Genomic DNA, 15718 nt, shown 5'->3' with positions numbered 1-15718 from the left:
GGCAAGATCGAGTTCGCACTGCTGAAGGTTCATGTATGCACATTAGTCATATTGGTAATTCAGTTTTGCGCACTCCTCATGGCTCCTTTGATCTAAATAATATCCTTCATGTTCCTAGTACATCAAAGAATCTTATGTCCGTTCATCGCTTTACTCTTGATAATCATGTCTTTATTGAGTTTCATCCTTTCTTATTAATCAAGGACCAAGCAACTCGAAGGACACTGTTTAGGGCCCCCTGCTGGGGTGGTCTCTATCCTTTGGTGCCTATGTTCCATGAGACCGCCAAGCACGCCTTCATCACAATAAAGCCGTCATCCTCTACATGGCATCACCGCTTAGGACATCCATCTTCGTTTGTGGTTCAACAAGTTCTTAGGAAGAATAAAATAGCTTACACCCCAGAAAGTACTCCATATGTTTGTGACTCTTGTCAGTTGGCAAAGAGTCACCAGCTACCATATCCCACTTCATCTAGTGTTTCCACTGCTCCCTTGGAGCAAGTCTTTTCTAATGTATGGGGGCCTGCCCCTCTTTCTGTGGGAAAACATGCATATTATGTAAGCTTCATCGATGATTTTAGTAAATTTACATGGATCTATTTGCTCAAGAAGCGTTCTGATGTTTATCAAGCCTTTCTTAATTATCAACAGTATGTTGAACGTAAGTTTGATTAGAAAATTGTTACTATGCAAACTGATTGGGGAGGTGAATATGAGAAATTAAATGGTTTCTTTCAAAAAGGTGGCATTACACATCATGTCTCTTGTCCTCATGATCATCAGCAAAATGGTTCAGCTGAAAGAAAGCATCGCCATATAGTTGAAGTTGGTCTTGCTTTGCTTGCCAATGCTTCCATGCCCCTTAAATTCTGGGATGAAGCTTTTATCACTGCAACTTTTCTCATCAATTTACTTCCCAGCAAAGTGCTTGATTTTGAAACTCCCCCTGAACGGCTTCTTCATATCATCCCAAATTATGATGCTTTGAGAACATTTGGTTGTGCCTGTTGGCCCAATCTTCATCCTTATAACAAGCGGAAACTTGCGTTTCGCTCCACACGACGTGTTTTCCTTGGTTATAGTCCTCTCCATAAAGGTGTCAAATGCCTAGATATCTCTACAGGTCGTGTGTATATTTCCCGTGATGTTGTCTTTGATGAAAATGTCTTCCCGTTTGCATCTCTTCATCCCAATGCCGATGCTCTTCTTAAGAAGGAAATTCTCCTTCTTCCATCATCCACCTCCACTTCCCACGAGAGTGCACAAAATTGGAATAACCATGTTGTACCTATTGTGTATGTTCCTAATGTGCTGCAGGATACCACAAGTTCTCAAGAAAATTCCAGTCAAAACAGTGAAGAAATCAGTGCTGAATCTGCTGCTAAAAATCAGTCACAAAATGACGAAACGAGCACAGAACACGGAGCATATTTCCCTGAACATTCCTCTGCCAGCGCCGATCCCGAGACGCCACGGACCGAGGCAGATTCGCCTCATCAGACGCCAGGAGCCTTCGACAGCGAGCAGCAGGCCTCGCCTGTCGTGTCCGCGCATGCTGGCCACACGCCCGCGGGACCACATGCACATGCGCCCAGTGCTTCGTCGCCGCGTGGCAGTGCTGGCTCTCCGCACCCGCACTCCTTGTCGCTGTCTGCTGCTGATTCCCCAGGCGCCGAAGCATCCTCTGGCAGCCTGTCCCCTTCGGGATCTTCTGCACCAAGCTCCGGTGCGGTCTCTGCTGTGGGCGCTGCTGGGGGAGAAGAAGAAAATTCAGCCACTTCAAATGACGATTCAAATGCAAATTCTGGGGCTAATGCTAATGCTACTTCACCGCCTCCTCCTTCACCACCTGGAGTTTTCACTTGACTGCAGAAAGGTATACACAATCACAAACAATATACTGATGGTACGGTTAGATACGGTATGTTGTCCTCTACAGGTGAACCGCATACACTTACATAGGCTTTGAATGACTCCAATTGGCGCAAGGCTATGGAAGAGGAATACAATGCACTTCTTGAGAACAAGACTTGGCATCTTGTCCCTGCAAGTAGAAACAAGAACTTGATTGATTGCAAGTGGGTGTACAGAATTAAGAAGAAGGCAGATGGCTCCATTGACAGATATAAAGCAATACTGGTTGCAAAAGGTTTTAAGCAGAGGTATGGTATTGATTATGAGGATACATTCAGCCCTGTAGTCAAGATTGCAACTATCAGAATTGTTTTGTCTCTCTCTGTCTCTTGTGGATGGAGTTTACGGCAGCTAGATGTCAAGAACGCGTTTCTTCATGGTGTTCTGGAAGAAGAGGTATACATGAGACAACCTCCAGGTTTTGAAAATCCCCATGCTCCGCATCATATTTGCAAACTTGACAAAGCCTTATATGGTCTGAAACAAGCACCTCGAGCCTGGTATTCTAGATTGAGCAAGCTATGTGAACTTGGATTTACACCATCAAAGGCTGACACCTCCTTGTTTATTTTCAAAAAGTCAGGTATCACTATGTTTGTGCTAATTTATGTTGATGACATCATAGTTACTGGCTCTTCTGATCATGCCATTACTGCTCTTCTTCGAGATTTAAGTGTGAACTTTGCTATCAAGGATTTAGGAGACTTACACTTTTTTCCTTGGTATTGAAGTGAAGAGGATACACAATAGCCTGCTTTTGACACAGGAAAAATATGCTATAGAGTTACTAAGCAAAGTTGGTATGCATGATTGTAAGTCTGCTCCTACACCTCTGTCCTCTTCTGAACAGTTACCTCTCACAGATGGTACACCTCTTGGCTCTGAAGATTGTACTCAGTATAGAAGCATAGTTGGAGCTCTTCAGTATCTAACCTTGACACGGCCTGATTTAGCCTTTTCTGTAAACAAGGTTTGTCAGTATCTTCATGCTTCAACTACATAACATTGGACAGCTGTTAAGCGTATTCTTAGATATGTGAAGGATACAGTGAAACTTGGCATCACTTTTACAAGGTCATCTTCCACACTTTTAAGTGCTTTCTCAGATGCAGACTGGGATGGTTGTTTGGATGATAGGAGATCTACAAGTGGTTTTGCTATATTTGTTGGTCCAAACTTGGTTTCTTGGAGTGCTAGAAAACAAGAAACAGTGTCTCGGTCAAGTACCAAAGCAGAATATAAAGCTTTAGCTAATGCCACAGCTGAGTTAATTTGGGTTGAAGCTCTTCTTACTGAACTTGGAGTAAAGTTGATACAAAAACCAAGTCTTTGGTGTGACAATCTAGGAGCTACTTATTTGTCTGCAAATCCAGTATTTCATGCTCGCACCAAGCACATTGAAATTGATTTTCATTTTGTTCGAGAGAGAGTAGCTAACAATAGACTAGCTATTCATTTTATTTCAAGCAAGGATCAAGTGGCAGATGGTTTCACAAAGGCTCTACCAGTCAAGAAGCTAGATGAATTCAAGCGTAATCTCAACCTTTCAACAGGTTTAGATTAAGAGAGGGTGTTAGAATATGTATTAGAGGTTTATATCTTATGTGTTTGGGCCTCGTACGGGCTGGGTTTGTGTTCGTATCTGTAAATCATTTTCTGTACAAACTCTGGTGTTGTGTGCCCGATATAACATGGAACCGTGAACGAGACAAAGGTACACGTTTACAGCCATTGCTAATACCCTTGACAGACCCACCTGTTTGTCAGCCATACTCCGAGCCTTCAATATACCGGCACTATGAGCTGCAACATGGAATAAGCATTAATAGCAATAGAATCAGGGTAAACCTCACGATAGTTTAGAAGCACCAACCTTTCAACAAAGTTTTGTAGGCAACCATATTAGTAATATTAAATATACAAGACTTGGACTTCTCTGGCCCATTCGTGTTCTTTGAATCCTTAGAATTCGTAAGAATCTCTTCCTCCTCTATCCATGTTACATTCCTGAATTATTCAACAAGCTGTTACTTGAATAGTTCATATGACAGCCATAGTTGTACACATCATGTTTATAGTTTCAAATATGTTTTTTAATAAGTTCAAAACAAATTGGACGCATCCAGACTTGAAAAATATTTTACTGATTATATACATCAATGGTAAAGTAGTGCATCATAGATTACACAATGTCAAAGACAGTAAAAGGAACAGAGTAAAATATAAAAATATAAGCACACCTCTAAGACAATAACGCCTTGAAAATGACTCTCCTCTTGTTTCTTGGTGTATCCTAGCTAGACAGGGAAAGGTTATGGTAAATAACACCAACCCCCTCAAATATTACAAAATCAGTAATAAATATCAAGAATACTATCCAAAGATCGCATTTCAAACAATCGAGATTGGTGGACATCAGGACAGATTTGTTAACATTTCCACTCTTCTCATTTAATACAAATCACTGCCTGCTGGATTCAATGTTTTTTGCACTCTTCTTCAATAGGTAACCTAAAAAAACATATGCTTATGTATCAGTAAATCAAACCAAAATTATTGGAAGGAAATCATCAAAACCATGTACAGTTTACTTGTTGCATCCATAAGCATGAATTTTATACTATAAATTGAAGATTATCTTAAGAGTGAGCATAGAGTTTAAGTTGCTAAAAAGATTGATTCTTATCAAATCCTTCTTCCAACATATGCTCAAAGTAATATGTAGCACTTCAACCAAGAAAATGTAACTTAGGTTGATACAATAGATAAAATACTACATGTGGATCATTGTAGAATTATCAAGGTATAGCTATAGTATCGCTTAAACAACATCAAACTTGCTTCAAGGTGATTTACAAAAAATTGTTACTAACAAATTCCAGGACTAACTATAAAACTAGCTATGTACGATTACTAATCCTACCAACCCTGCACTTTTTAATGAGGCCTAACAATGGAGCAAACTTTTAGAATAAATATAACACTTTTTAATGAGGCCTAACAACCAAGCTATCCCAATCCCAAGCGACGAATCTTGCAAGCCGCTATCATCCGCCGACATTAATGTATTCTTCTCCCTCTCTCCAGCAGTGTTTAGCACCATGCACGCACCACACACAATCGAATTGGCAACGCCGATGACGACAAAGAGATTGTGCTAGCGGCAACAAGAAGGATAGGGTCGCGGGGATGCTCCACGATGTGACTGTCCAGGTTGTGTGTGTGTGTGTTGGGGTGGGGGTACCATGCCGGCAAGACGTGTGGGAGCAACTTCTTTGGGGTGAGGCCGACGCCTGCCATGGGCCATGGGCCAATTGCCACGTGCTTCAACAACACTGCGCCAACGTCGGGGCTGGTTTTCAGCGTCGATTTGGGCATGCAGTTGATGCAGGACATGGGAGTTGGTGGAGGGAGGCGCGATATTTCTTGGCGGCGTGGCGCCTGAGGGCGTGCCGGCCAGCAGCTGGCCCCGTGCGGTCCGTTGGTGGTTGAGGAGGCCACAGGGCCTGGCTAAAAAAATGCCACGAGAAAGCAGGGGAGGGCCAAGTAGGGGAGGTTTGGGAGAGCAGACGGCGGGGAGAGGCTATGGGGAGCGTGGTAGGGCACAAATTGGCGCTAGCCCTGTGGCCGTAGGAGAAGATGGGTGGGGAAAAGAGAGGGTAGAGGAGTGATTCCCCTTCGATTGTTTTTCGTGAATTCCTTCTTTTTAGCAAATATATATTCGTTGTTGATTCAGGGAGGAGGGTAGGCTTTGTGAGAGTTCACCGTGGATATTTTTTGAATACCATTATCTCACATATCAATTGTTTTTCTTACGCTTATTACTTTAATCTTATAAATATTCATCTCTTCATTTTATTACGACATGTATATTTATTTTTTAATCATATAGACTTACGTGCAATGTGGGATGGAGGAAGTATTATTATTACTTTTTAAATCATAAAGAGGTGGAGATAATTGACTTTTTTTCCTTTATTACATTCAAATTCAAATTTAGATAAAGTTGAGACATTATTTGTGGAAGGGAGGAAGTATTATATTGGAGTTTTTATTCCATATATATTCCATGTTTTTATTCTATACAAATGTTTTAAATACCACACATGGTTATTTTTTCCTATAAACTTTCAGTATTTATATGCATTGTATGTTTACCCGCATAACGTGAGCGTCATCAAATATAAGGTAAGGAGCCTTAGCGAAGCACAGGCATTCAACTAGTAATTTGGAAAATAAAAAATGGCCTAAATGTTGGAAAAAGATTCACATAAGACTACTCACAATGGAAGTAACATAGGTATAGTAACATCACACATTTGAAGAGATTTCGATGACATGACATGATAATAAATGAAGAAAGAGACTGAGGAGGTAACTAGCTATGTTACCGTAACATCACATTTTCCGAGACAAGATGAGTCTACAACCTACTGTCTCTTGCGCGATGCGTTTTCCCATCAAGCAAGAAAATGATCGGGCTCCACCTTATCTAACCCTGTTTTCCCCGAATCACTATTTCTCATCCTGTCACGCCAGCCTTGTTTCATTCGTGTTGCAAGCCTGCTCCCACACGTCGTTGGCCGCCGTCGTCTCGCCTTTCCTCCTCATTTTCTGCAACCCGACTACTCCGCATATGCACCCACACTAGCACACGCGTGCCACACCGCCACGCACCACTGGAGATAGAGGCCATGGCGAGCCGAAACCCTAGCTTGCCCGGGGAATGATGTCGCTGGATATGGAGGGGATGCCATGGGGAAGAAGAAGCTTTGGCTTCCTTGGGTGCGGCCACAGTGCCCCTAACCCCTAGCATCCTTGTTGGAGATAGGGGCTGCTGGCGTGCAGTTGACGTGGGAGTTAGAAATCTCTGTGGTGTAATTTTCCTTCACGTTCCTCGGCAACGACGCCAGAAAAAGAGCTTGATACGCGTACAGCACGCGTCCGTTGGGAACCCCAAGAGGAAGGTGTGATGCGTACAGCGGCAAGTTTTCCCTCAGTAAGAAACCAAGGTTTATCGAACCAGTAGGAGCCAAGAAGCACGTTGAAGGTTGATGGCGGCGGAGTGTAGTGCGGCGCAACACCAGGGATTCTGGCGCCAACGTGGAACCTGCACAACACAACCAAAGTACTTTGCCCCAACGTAACAGTGAGGTTGTCAATCTCACCGGCTTGCTGTAACAAAGGATTAGATGTATAGTGTGGATGATGATGTTTGCAGAAAACAGTAGAACGAGTATTGCAGTAGATTGTATTCGATGTAAAGAATGGACCGGGGTCCACAGTTCACTAGTGGTGTCTCTCCCATAAGATAAATAGCATGTTGGGTGAACAAATTACAGTTGGGCAATTGACAAATAAAGATAGCATGACAATGCACATACATGTTATGATGAGTAGTGTGATATTTAATTGGGCATTACGACAAAGTACATAGACCGCTATCCAGCATGCATCTATGCCTAAAAAGTCCACCTTCAGGTTATCATCCGAACCCCCTCCAGTATTAAGTTGCAAACAACAGACAATTGCATTAAGTATGGTGCGTAATATAATCAACAAGTACATCCTTAGACATAGCATTGATGTTTTATCCCTAGTGGCAACAGCACATCCACAACCTTAGAACTTTCTCGTCACATCCTGCATTTAATGGAGGCATGAACCCACTATCGAGCATAAATACTCCCTCTTGGAGTTACAAGTAACGACTTGGCCAGAGCCTCTACTAATAACGGAGAGCATGCAAGATCATAAACAACACATAGATGATAGATTGATAATCAACATAACATAGCATTCATTATTCATCGGATCCCAACAAACGCAACATGTAGCATTACAAATAGATGATCTTGATCATGTTAGGCAGCTCACAAGATCCAACAATGATAGCACAATTAGGAGAAGACGACCATCTAGCTACTGCTATAGACCCATAGTCCAGGGGTGAACTACTCACACATCACTCCGGAGGCGACCATGGCGGTGAAGAGTCCTCCGGGAGATGATTCCCCTCTCCGACAGGGTGCCGGAGGGGATCTCCTGAATCCCCCGAGATGGGATTGGCGGTGGCGGCGTCTCTGGAAGGTTTTCCGTATCGTGGCTCTCGGTACTGGAACTATTATCGATGAAGGCTTCTTATAGGCGAAGAGGTAGGTTTAGGGGCGACGCGAGGGACCCACACAGTAGGGCCGCGCGGCCAGGGCCTGGGCCGCGCCGCCCTAGCGTGGCGTCGCCTCGTCGCCCCACTTCGTATCTCTTTCGGACTTCTGGAAGCTTCGTGGAAAAATAAGATCCTGGGCGTTGATTTCGTCCAATTCCGAGAATATTTCCTTACTAGGATTTATGAAACCAAAAAAGCAGAAAACAACAACTGGCTCTTCGGCATCTTGTTAATAGGTTAGTGCCGGAAAATGCATAAATATGACATAAAGTGTGTATAAAACATGTAGGTATTGTCATAAAACAAGCATGGAACATAAGAAATTATCGATACGTTGGAGACGTATCAGCATCCCCAAGCTTAGTTCCTACTCGTCCCGAGTAGGTAAACGATAACAAAGATAATTTCTGAAGTGACATGCCATCATAATCTCGATCAATACTATTGTAAGCACACGTCATGAATGCAGCGATCCAAAGCAATGGTAAAGACAACGAGTAAACAATTGAATCATATAGCAAAGACTTTTCATGAATAGTACTTTGAAGACAAGCATCAATAAGTCTTGCATAAGAGTTAACTCATAAAGCAATAAATTTATAGTAAAGGCATTGAAGCAACACAAAGGAAGATTAAGTTTCAGCGGTTTCTTTCAACTTGTAACATGTATATCTCATGGATAGTTGTCAATACAGAGTAATATGATGAATGCAAATATACAAGTATGTAAGAATCAATGCACAGTTAACACAAGTGTTTGCTTCTTGAGATGGAAGGAAGTAGGTAAACTGACCCAACATAAAAGTAGAAGAAAGGCCCTTCGCAGAGGGAAGCATCGATTGCTATATTTGTGCTAGAGCTTTTATTTTGAAAACAAGAAACAATTTTGTCAACGGTAGTAATAAAGCATATGTATTATGTAAATTATATCCTACAAGTTGCAAGCCTCATGCATAGATTACCAATAGTGCCCGCACCTTGTCCTAATTAGCTCGGATTAACATGGATTATCATCGCAATACATATGTTTTAACCAAGTATCACAAAGGGGTACCTCTATGCCGCCTGTACAAAGGTCTAAGGAGAAAGATCGCATTGGATTTCTCGCTTTTGATTATTCTCAACTTAGACATCCATACCGGGATGACATAGACAACATATAATGGACTCCTTGATACGTCTCCAACGTATCGATAATTTCTTATGTTCCATGCCACTTTATTGATGATACCTACATGTTTTATGCATACTTTATGTTATATTTATGCATTTTCCGGCTGACATGGGCATACCCTTCGGGTACCCATTATTAGTATACCCGGCTCGGCCCAATATGGAGAAGACTCAATATGGAGAAGGCCTAACAAGGCAACCCGAAGAAGTAGTCGACTAGGACTCTTGTAAAACCCTAGGCTGGTTGCATATATAAAGCTAGCCAGGGCACCCGAAATAAGGAGGCCAACACATAGACAACATAGCTCCGTCTACGGCGGCACCCTGTAAACACATCTATGATCATATACTGGATTGCTAGCAGCACGTAGGGATCCTCCACCGAGGGGACCCGAAGCTGGGTACGTCGTGTGCCTAATCTCGACCCCGGAATCTCCATCGTCGCTCGCTCCCGAAACCCAAGTCTACAATACATAGGCATTGCCGAGGTGTTCCCTCGTCAATTGGCGCCGCCTGTGGGGATCGCGACGACTGGATTTCGTTATCCGGGCGAGATCCATCATCAATAATGATCAAGCAATGATGTTGCGCGGAAGCGGCACATGGCTAGAAGGAAATCGTCTGGCATGCATCAGAGTCGCGCGATTGTTTAGCGAGGCGCTTACGCGGAGCCGAAGAGGCAGAAATCAGCGAAGGAGCAAATCTCATATCTGAAGACTGGATTAGAGTTGCCGATGAATACGACGAACGACGACCTCTCGTGAACACCACAGTCGGTAACATGCAATTTTTTTTACTTTATTTTTGCTAACGCAGCTGTTCAATCAATTGGTGTCCAGGAATTTGAGGTAAAAGCAGCGTGTCATCGCATGGAATCGAGGTCACGCACTACAGGCTAATATCAACTGGTGACATATCCTGGCGACATGTCTGTTCACGCGCCCAAGTTACGAGGAAAGAAAACCATCAGGATCTAAACATGCACTATGCAACCACGCGGCCAAGCTCGTTGCTTTTACGATGATCTCTCTTATTATTTAGTCTAACCGTCACTTATTTTAGGGTCGATCTAATCCCTATGCACATATATCCTTTCTCTTTATGCATGTCTAATCTAAGACAATCAAGAGTCCAAGGCAACGTAGAAGTTGGCGGACGAAGGAAAATTACGGATACACGTGAAATATACCAGACTTGATGGCCGCGCATCCGCCATGTTCGAAGACCCAGCTGTTTTTACGCTGCAATATAACTGTAGATTGAAACAAAGCTTCGACTACTCCGCTCGGACGACCGCGCCTGTCACACTTGGGGGTTTACCTATCGCGGATCCTCCACATCAACTGCATCTTCTTCATCAACTACTTCCAACCAGGCGCCGCATGACTACAGACTGCGTCCGAGGCACGATTTGCGTCCACATCGGCTTTGTCGCACCCGATAAAAAGCTAAGTTTCCCTCCTCCTCCAAGATTCAATTATTTATTTACTTTCGCCACACCCGAATACTCGGGGCTGTGTCATTACTTCGTTACCACAAATGTACTCGGTTACTTGGTGAATTTTTTTTTTCTCCGGCTCTGGATATATCTTCCCCGGCTTAGTGAAATTATCTTCTTCGGCTCAGTGGATTCATCTTCTTCGGCTTATTAGATTTTGTCTTCGTCGGATTCATCTTATAAGGTTATAATTGGTTTTCTCTAATACAATAATACCCGACGCAGTTCCGGGTCAGTGGATTTATGAATATTACTGGGTTTATTTTCTTCGGGTCAATGGATTCATCTTATATGGTCATCTTGGATTCATCTTCAATGGTTATTATTGGAAATATTTTCTTCGGGTCAATGGATTCATCTTATATGGTTATCTTGGATTCATCTTCTACGGTTATGACTGGATTTACTTTCTTCGGGTCAATGGATTCATCATTTATAATATCAGCGGATTCATCTTCAATATATGCTTCATGGTTAATGGCGTAATCTTCAACGCGGATTCATCTCAAGTACTTCATCTCGGACTTCATCTTCAGCATTTCATCCTTAATGGCCTTCTTTCGGTGACATGGATAATACTCGGGGGCTCGACAACGACTTCTCCCCGAGTAACAATTGTGACACGGCGTCTAAGCAAAAATCATGACATCACCCCAGCAGCGCTCGGGGGCTCGGCTATTTCTTCATCAACAATATGGCGGCATTTACTTTCGCTATTTGGTGGTTTCTACTTCGGCTGACTTCTTCTCCGCACTCGAAGACCTCATCGCGCATCGACTTCATCTTGTCCAAAAAGCTAAGTGTTCTTTTATTTTGCACAAAGTTGATTATCGTTTACTTTCGTCGCATCCGACGCTCGGGGGCTGCGCGGCATATATTCACTTTATATATCATCGAATCTGAGCATCTAACACCGCATGCGAAAAAGAGAGTCAAGCAAATATAGAAAAAGTTTGTTTATTTGTGCAGGAGAAAGCAAAATTCAAAGTATATAAGAGAGAACCCGACGAAATTTTCTACAGGGAGAACTCGACGAAATTGTCTTCAAAAAAAAGAGAAGGTCCCAAAAAATTATCCTCAAGGAGGTCAAGAAGAATTATCTTCAAGAAGGTCCCGAAAAATTATCCTCAAGGAGGTCCCGAAGAATTATCTTCAAGAAGATCTTGAAAAATTATCCTCAAAGAGGTCCCGGAAAACTATCCTGAAGGGGGAACCCGAAGTATTTTCCTGAAGGAGGAACCCGAAGAATTGTCCTCAAGGAGGTCCCGAAGAATTGTCCTCAAGGAGGACCCGAAGAAATTTTCTTCAAGAAAGAACTCGATGAAATTTTCATCAAAAAAAAAAACAAAAAAAAGAGGATGGACAAATCTTCGGGTCCATTGACTCGTCATATTGTTCCGAGCAAGAGCATCGGTGATGTACCCGACAATATAGAAGAACCAATATATTCGGCTGTCTCATCAAGCCCGAGAGAAAAATAGAAAAGCCCGCAAAATGGGTCATTGCATCAGCCGAACAAGGCACTTGACAAAATATTCTCAGAGCGCCAAAGTCGCGAACAATCTCTGAATGCCGCAAAACTCTACGAAGGTAAGACCCCAGATCCGTTCTGTGTGGCGTGGCATCGCCAAAGACTGCGCTCTGCTACTTTTATCCATATCAATAGATACGAAGAAAAATCCTAACGGACGCGTTAGGTACCCGATAAAATATGACTGGGACTTGACAGAATGGTATGACCTTAAGCGGCACCTGTCGAGTCAACACCAGTATCCCGAGATCATGTCCAGGGACGTGATCTTGAAGTAGGTTTTTGCGGATTGCCACTAGAGCAGTTAACTAGTACCTGATCCGTCAGATGAACTAGCCCCAATTACCATTATCCCTGTACAATATAGATATGGATGTCAAATAAAAATAGCAACGGCCTGGAGTTGATAAAAAGAGGGGCTGCGCCAAGTTGTTTATCGAGTAGTATAACTTGAGCCTATGCCTAGGTGCAAGCACCTGCTCATAGGCTCGGGGGCTACTCTTATCGAGAGTATTGTTCACCCTCCCGATAAGAAAGAGAAAAAATTGTGGAGTCAATTACAAGCAAGTTGAGCCTACACCCAAGTGCAAACACTTGGCTGTATCCTCGGGGGCTACTCCCACCGGGAGCGCTGGTCGCACACCCGATAGAAAATTAACTTCGACAACATCTGACAATCAAGGTTTGTTGACTCAACTCGATTCTACGACTCGAGTGGAGCCTACTCCCATCGGGAGCACATGGATTTCATCAAGTTCTCCGGAAATATAGTTAAGTTCTTCATCGAGTAGTACAACTTGAGTCTATGCCCAAGTGCAAGCACTTGCCCATAGACTCGGGGGCTACTCCCATCGGGAGCGCTGCCGCGCACCCGATAATTTCAAGAATCGTCGACATCATCTACGCTACACATGATCTACGACATGGACCTCGCCTTGTATTTCTTCGACTTCGGAGATGGTTATGCTTGGTGTTTCTACGCAAGTCTTCGACTTCCCTATAAACTCGGGGGCTACTGACATGGGCATACCCTTCGGGTACCCATTATTAGTATACCCGGCTCGGCCCAATATGGAGAAGACTCAATATGGAGAAGGCCTAACAAGGCAACCCGAAGAAGTAGTCGACTAGGACTCTTGTAAAACCCTAGGCTGGTTGCATATATAAAGCTAGCCAGGGCACCCGAAATAAGGAGGCCAACACATAGACAACATAGCTCCGTCTACGGCGGCACCCTGTAAACACATCTATGATCATATACTGGATTGCTAGCAGCACGTAGGGATCCTCCACCGAGGGGACCCGAAGCTGGGTACGTCGTGTGCCTAATCTCGACCCTGGAATCTCCATCGTCGCTCTCTCCCGAAACCCAAGTCTACAATACGTAGGCATTGCCGAGGTGTTCCCTCGTCACCGGCACTAACCTATTAACGAGATGCCGAAGAGCCAGTTGCTGTTTTCTGCTGTTTTTGGTTTCAGAAATCCTAGTAAGGAAATATTCTCGGAATTGGACGAAATCAACGCCCAGGGGCCTATTTTTACACGAAGCTTCCAGAAGTCCGAAGAGGAGACGAAGTGGGGCCACGGGGAGCCGCCACAGTAGGGCGGCGCGGCCTACAGGCGGCCCGCGTGGCCCTGTTGTGTGGGGCCCCCGTGACGCCTCTTGACCTGCCCTTCCGCCTACTTAAAGCCTTCGTCGCGAAACCCCCAGTACCGAGAGCCACGATACGGAAAACCTTCCAGAGACGCCTCTACCGCCAATCCCATCTTGGGGGATTCAGGAGATCGCCTCCGGCACCCTGCCGGAGAGGGGAATCATCTCCCGGAGGACTCTTCACCTCCATGGTCGCCTCCGGAGTGATGAGTGAGTAGTTCACCCCTGGACTATGGGTCCATAGCAGTAGCTAGATGGTCGTCTTCTCCTAATTGTGCTTCATTGTTGGATCTTGTGAGCTGCCTAACATGATCAAGATCATCTATCTGTAATGCTACATGTTGTGTTTGTTGGGATCCGATGAATAGAGAATACTATGCTATGTTGATTATCAATCTATTATCTATGTGTTGTTTATGATCTTGCATGCTCTCCGTTATTAGTAGAGGCTCTGGCCAAGTTTTTGCTCTTAACTCCAAGAGGGAGTATTTATGCTCGATAGTGGGTTCATGCCTCCATTAAATCTAGGACAGTGACAGAAAGTTCTAAGGTTGTGGATGTGCTGTTGCCACTAGGGATAAAACATTGATGCTATGTCTAAGGATGTAGTTGTTGCTTACATTACGCACCATACTTAATGCAATTATCTGTTGTTTGCAACTTAATACTGGAAGGGGTTCGGATGATAACCTGAAGGTGGATTTTTTAGGCATAGATGCATGCTGGATAGCGGTCTATGTACTTTGTCGTAATGCCCAATTAAATCTCACTATACTCATCATATCATGTATGTGCATGGTCATGCCCTCTTTATTTGTCAATTGCCCAACTGTAATTTGTTCACCCAACATGCTTATTCTTATCGGAGAGACGCCTCTAGTGAACTGTGGACCCCGGTCCATTCTTTTAATCGAATACAATCTACTGCAATACTTGTTCTACTGTTTTCCGCAAACAATCATCATCCACACTATACATCTAATCCTTTGTTACAGCAAGCCGGTGAGATTGACAACCTCACTGTCACGTTGGGGCAAAGTAATTTGGTTGTGTTGTGCAGGTTCCACGTTGGCGCCGGAATCCCTGGTGTTGCGCCGCACTACACTTCACCGCCATCAACCTTCAACGTGCTTCTTGACTCCTACTGGTTCGATAAACCTTGGTTTCTAACTGAGGGAAACTTACTGCTGTACGCATCACACCTTCCACTTGGGGTTCCCAACGGTCGCGTGCTGTACGCGTGTCAAGCTAAATTTCTGGAGCCGTTGCCGGGGAGATCAAGACACGCTGCAAGGGAGTCTCCACCTCCAATCTCTTTACTTTGTTTTTGTCTTGCTTTATTTTATTTACTACTTTGTTTGCTGCACTAAATCAAAATACAAAAAAATTAGTTGCTAGCTTTACTTTATTTACTATCTTGTTTGCATTCGCTATATTAAAAACACAAAAAATTAGTTACTTGCATTTACTTTATCTAGTTTGCTTTATTTACTGTTGCTAAAATGGGTACTCCTGAAAATACTAAGTTGTGTGACTTCACAAACACAAATAATAATGATTTCTTATGCACATCTATTGCTCCACCCGCTACTACAGCATAATTCTTTGAAATTAAACCTGCTTTACTAAATCTTGTTATGAGAGAGCAATTTTCTGGTGTTAGTTCTGATGATGCTGCTGCCCATCTTAATAATTTTGTTGAATTATGTGAAATGCAAAAGTATAAGGATGTAGATGGTGACATTATAAAATTAAAATTGTTTCCTTTCTCATTAATAGG

Source organism: Lolium perenne, chromosome 6 (assembly GCF_019359855.2).
Source record: "Lolium perenne isolate Kyuss_39 chromosome 6, Kyuss_2.0, whole genome shotgun sequence".
In the NCBI taxonomy this organism is placed as follows: domain Eukaryota; kingdom Viridiplantae; phylum Streptophyta; class Magnoliopsida; order Poales; family Poaceae; genus Lolium; species Lolium perenne.
Note: the sequence above shows the minus strand (reverse complement) of the source record.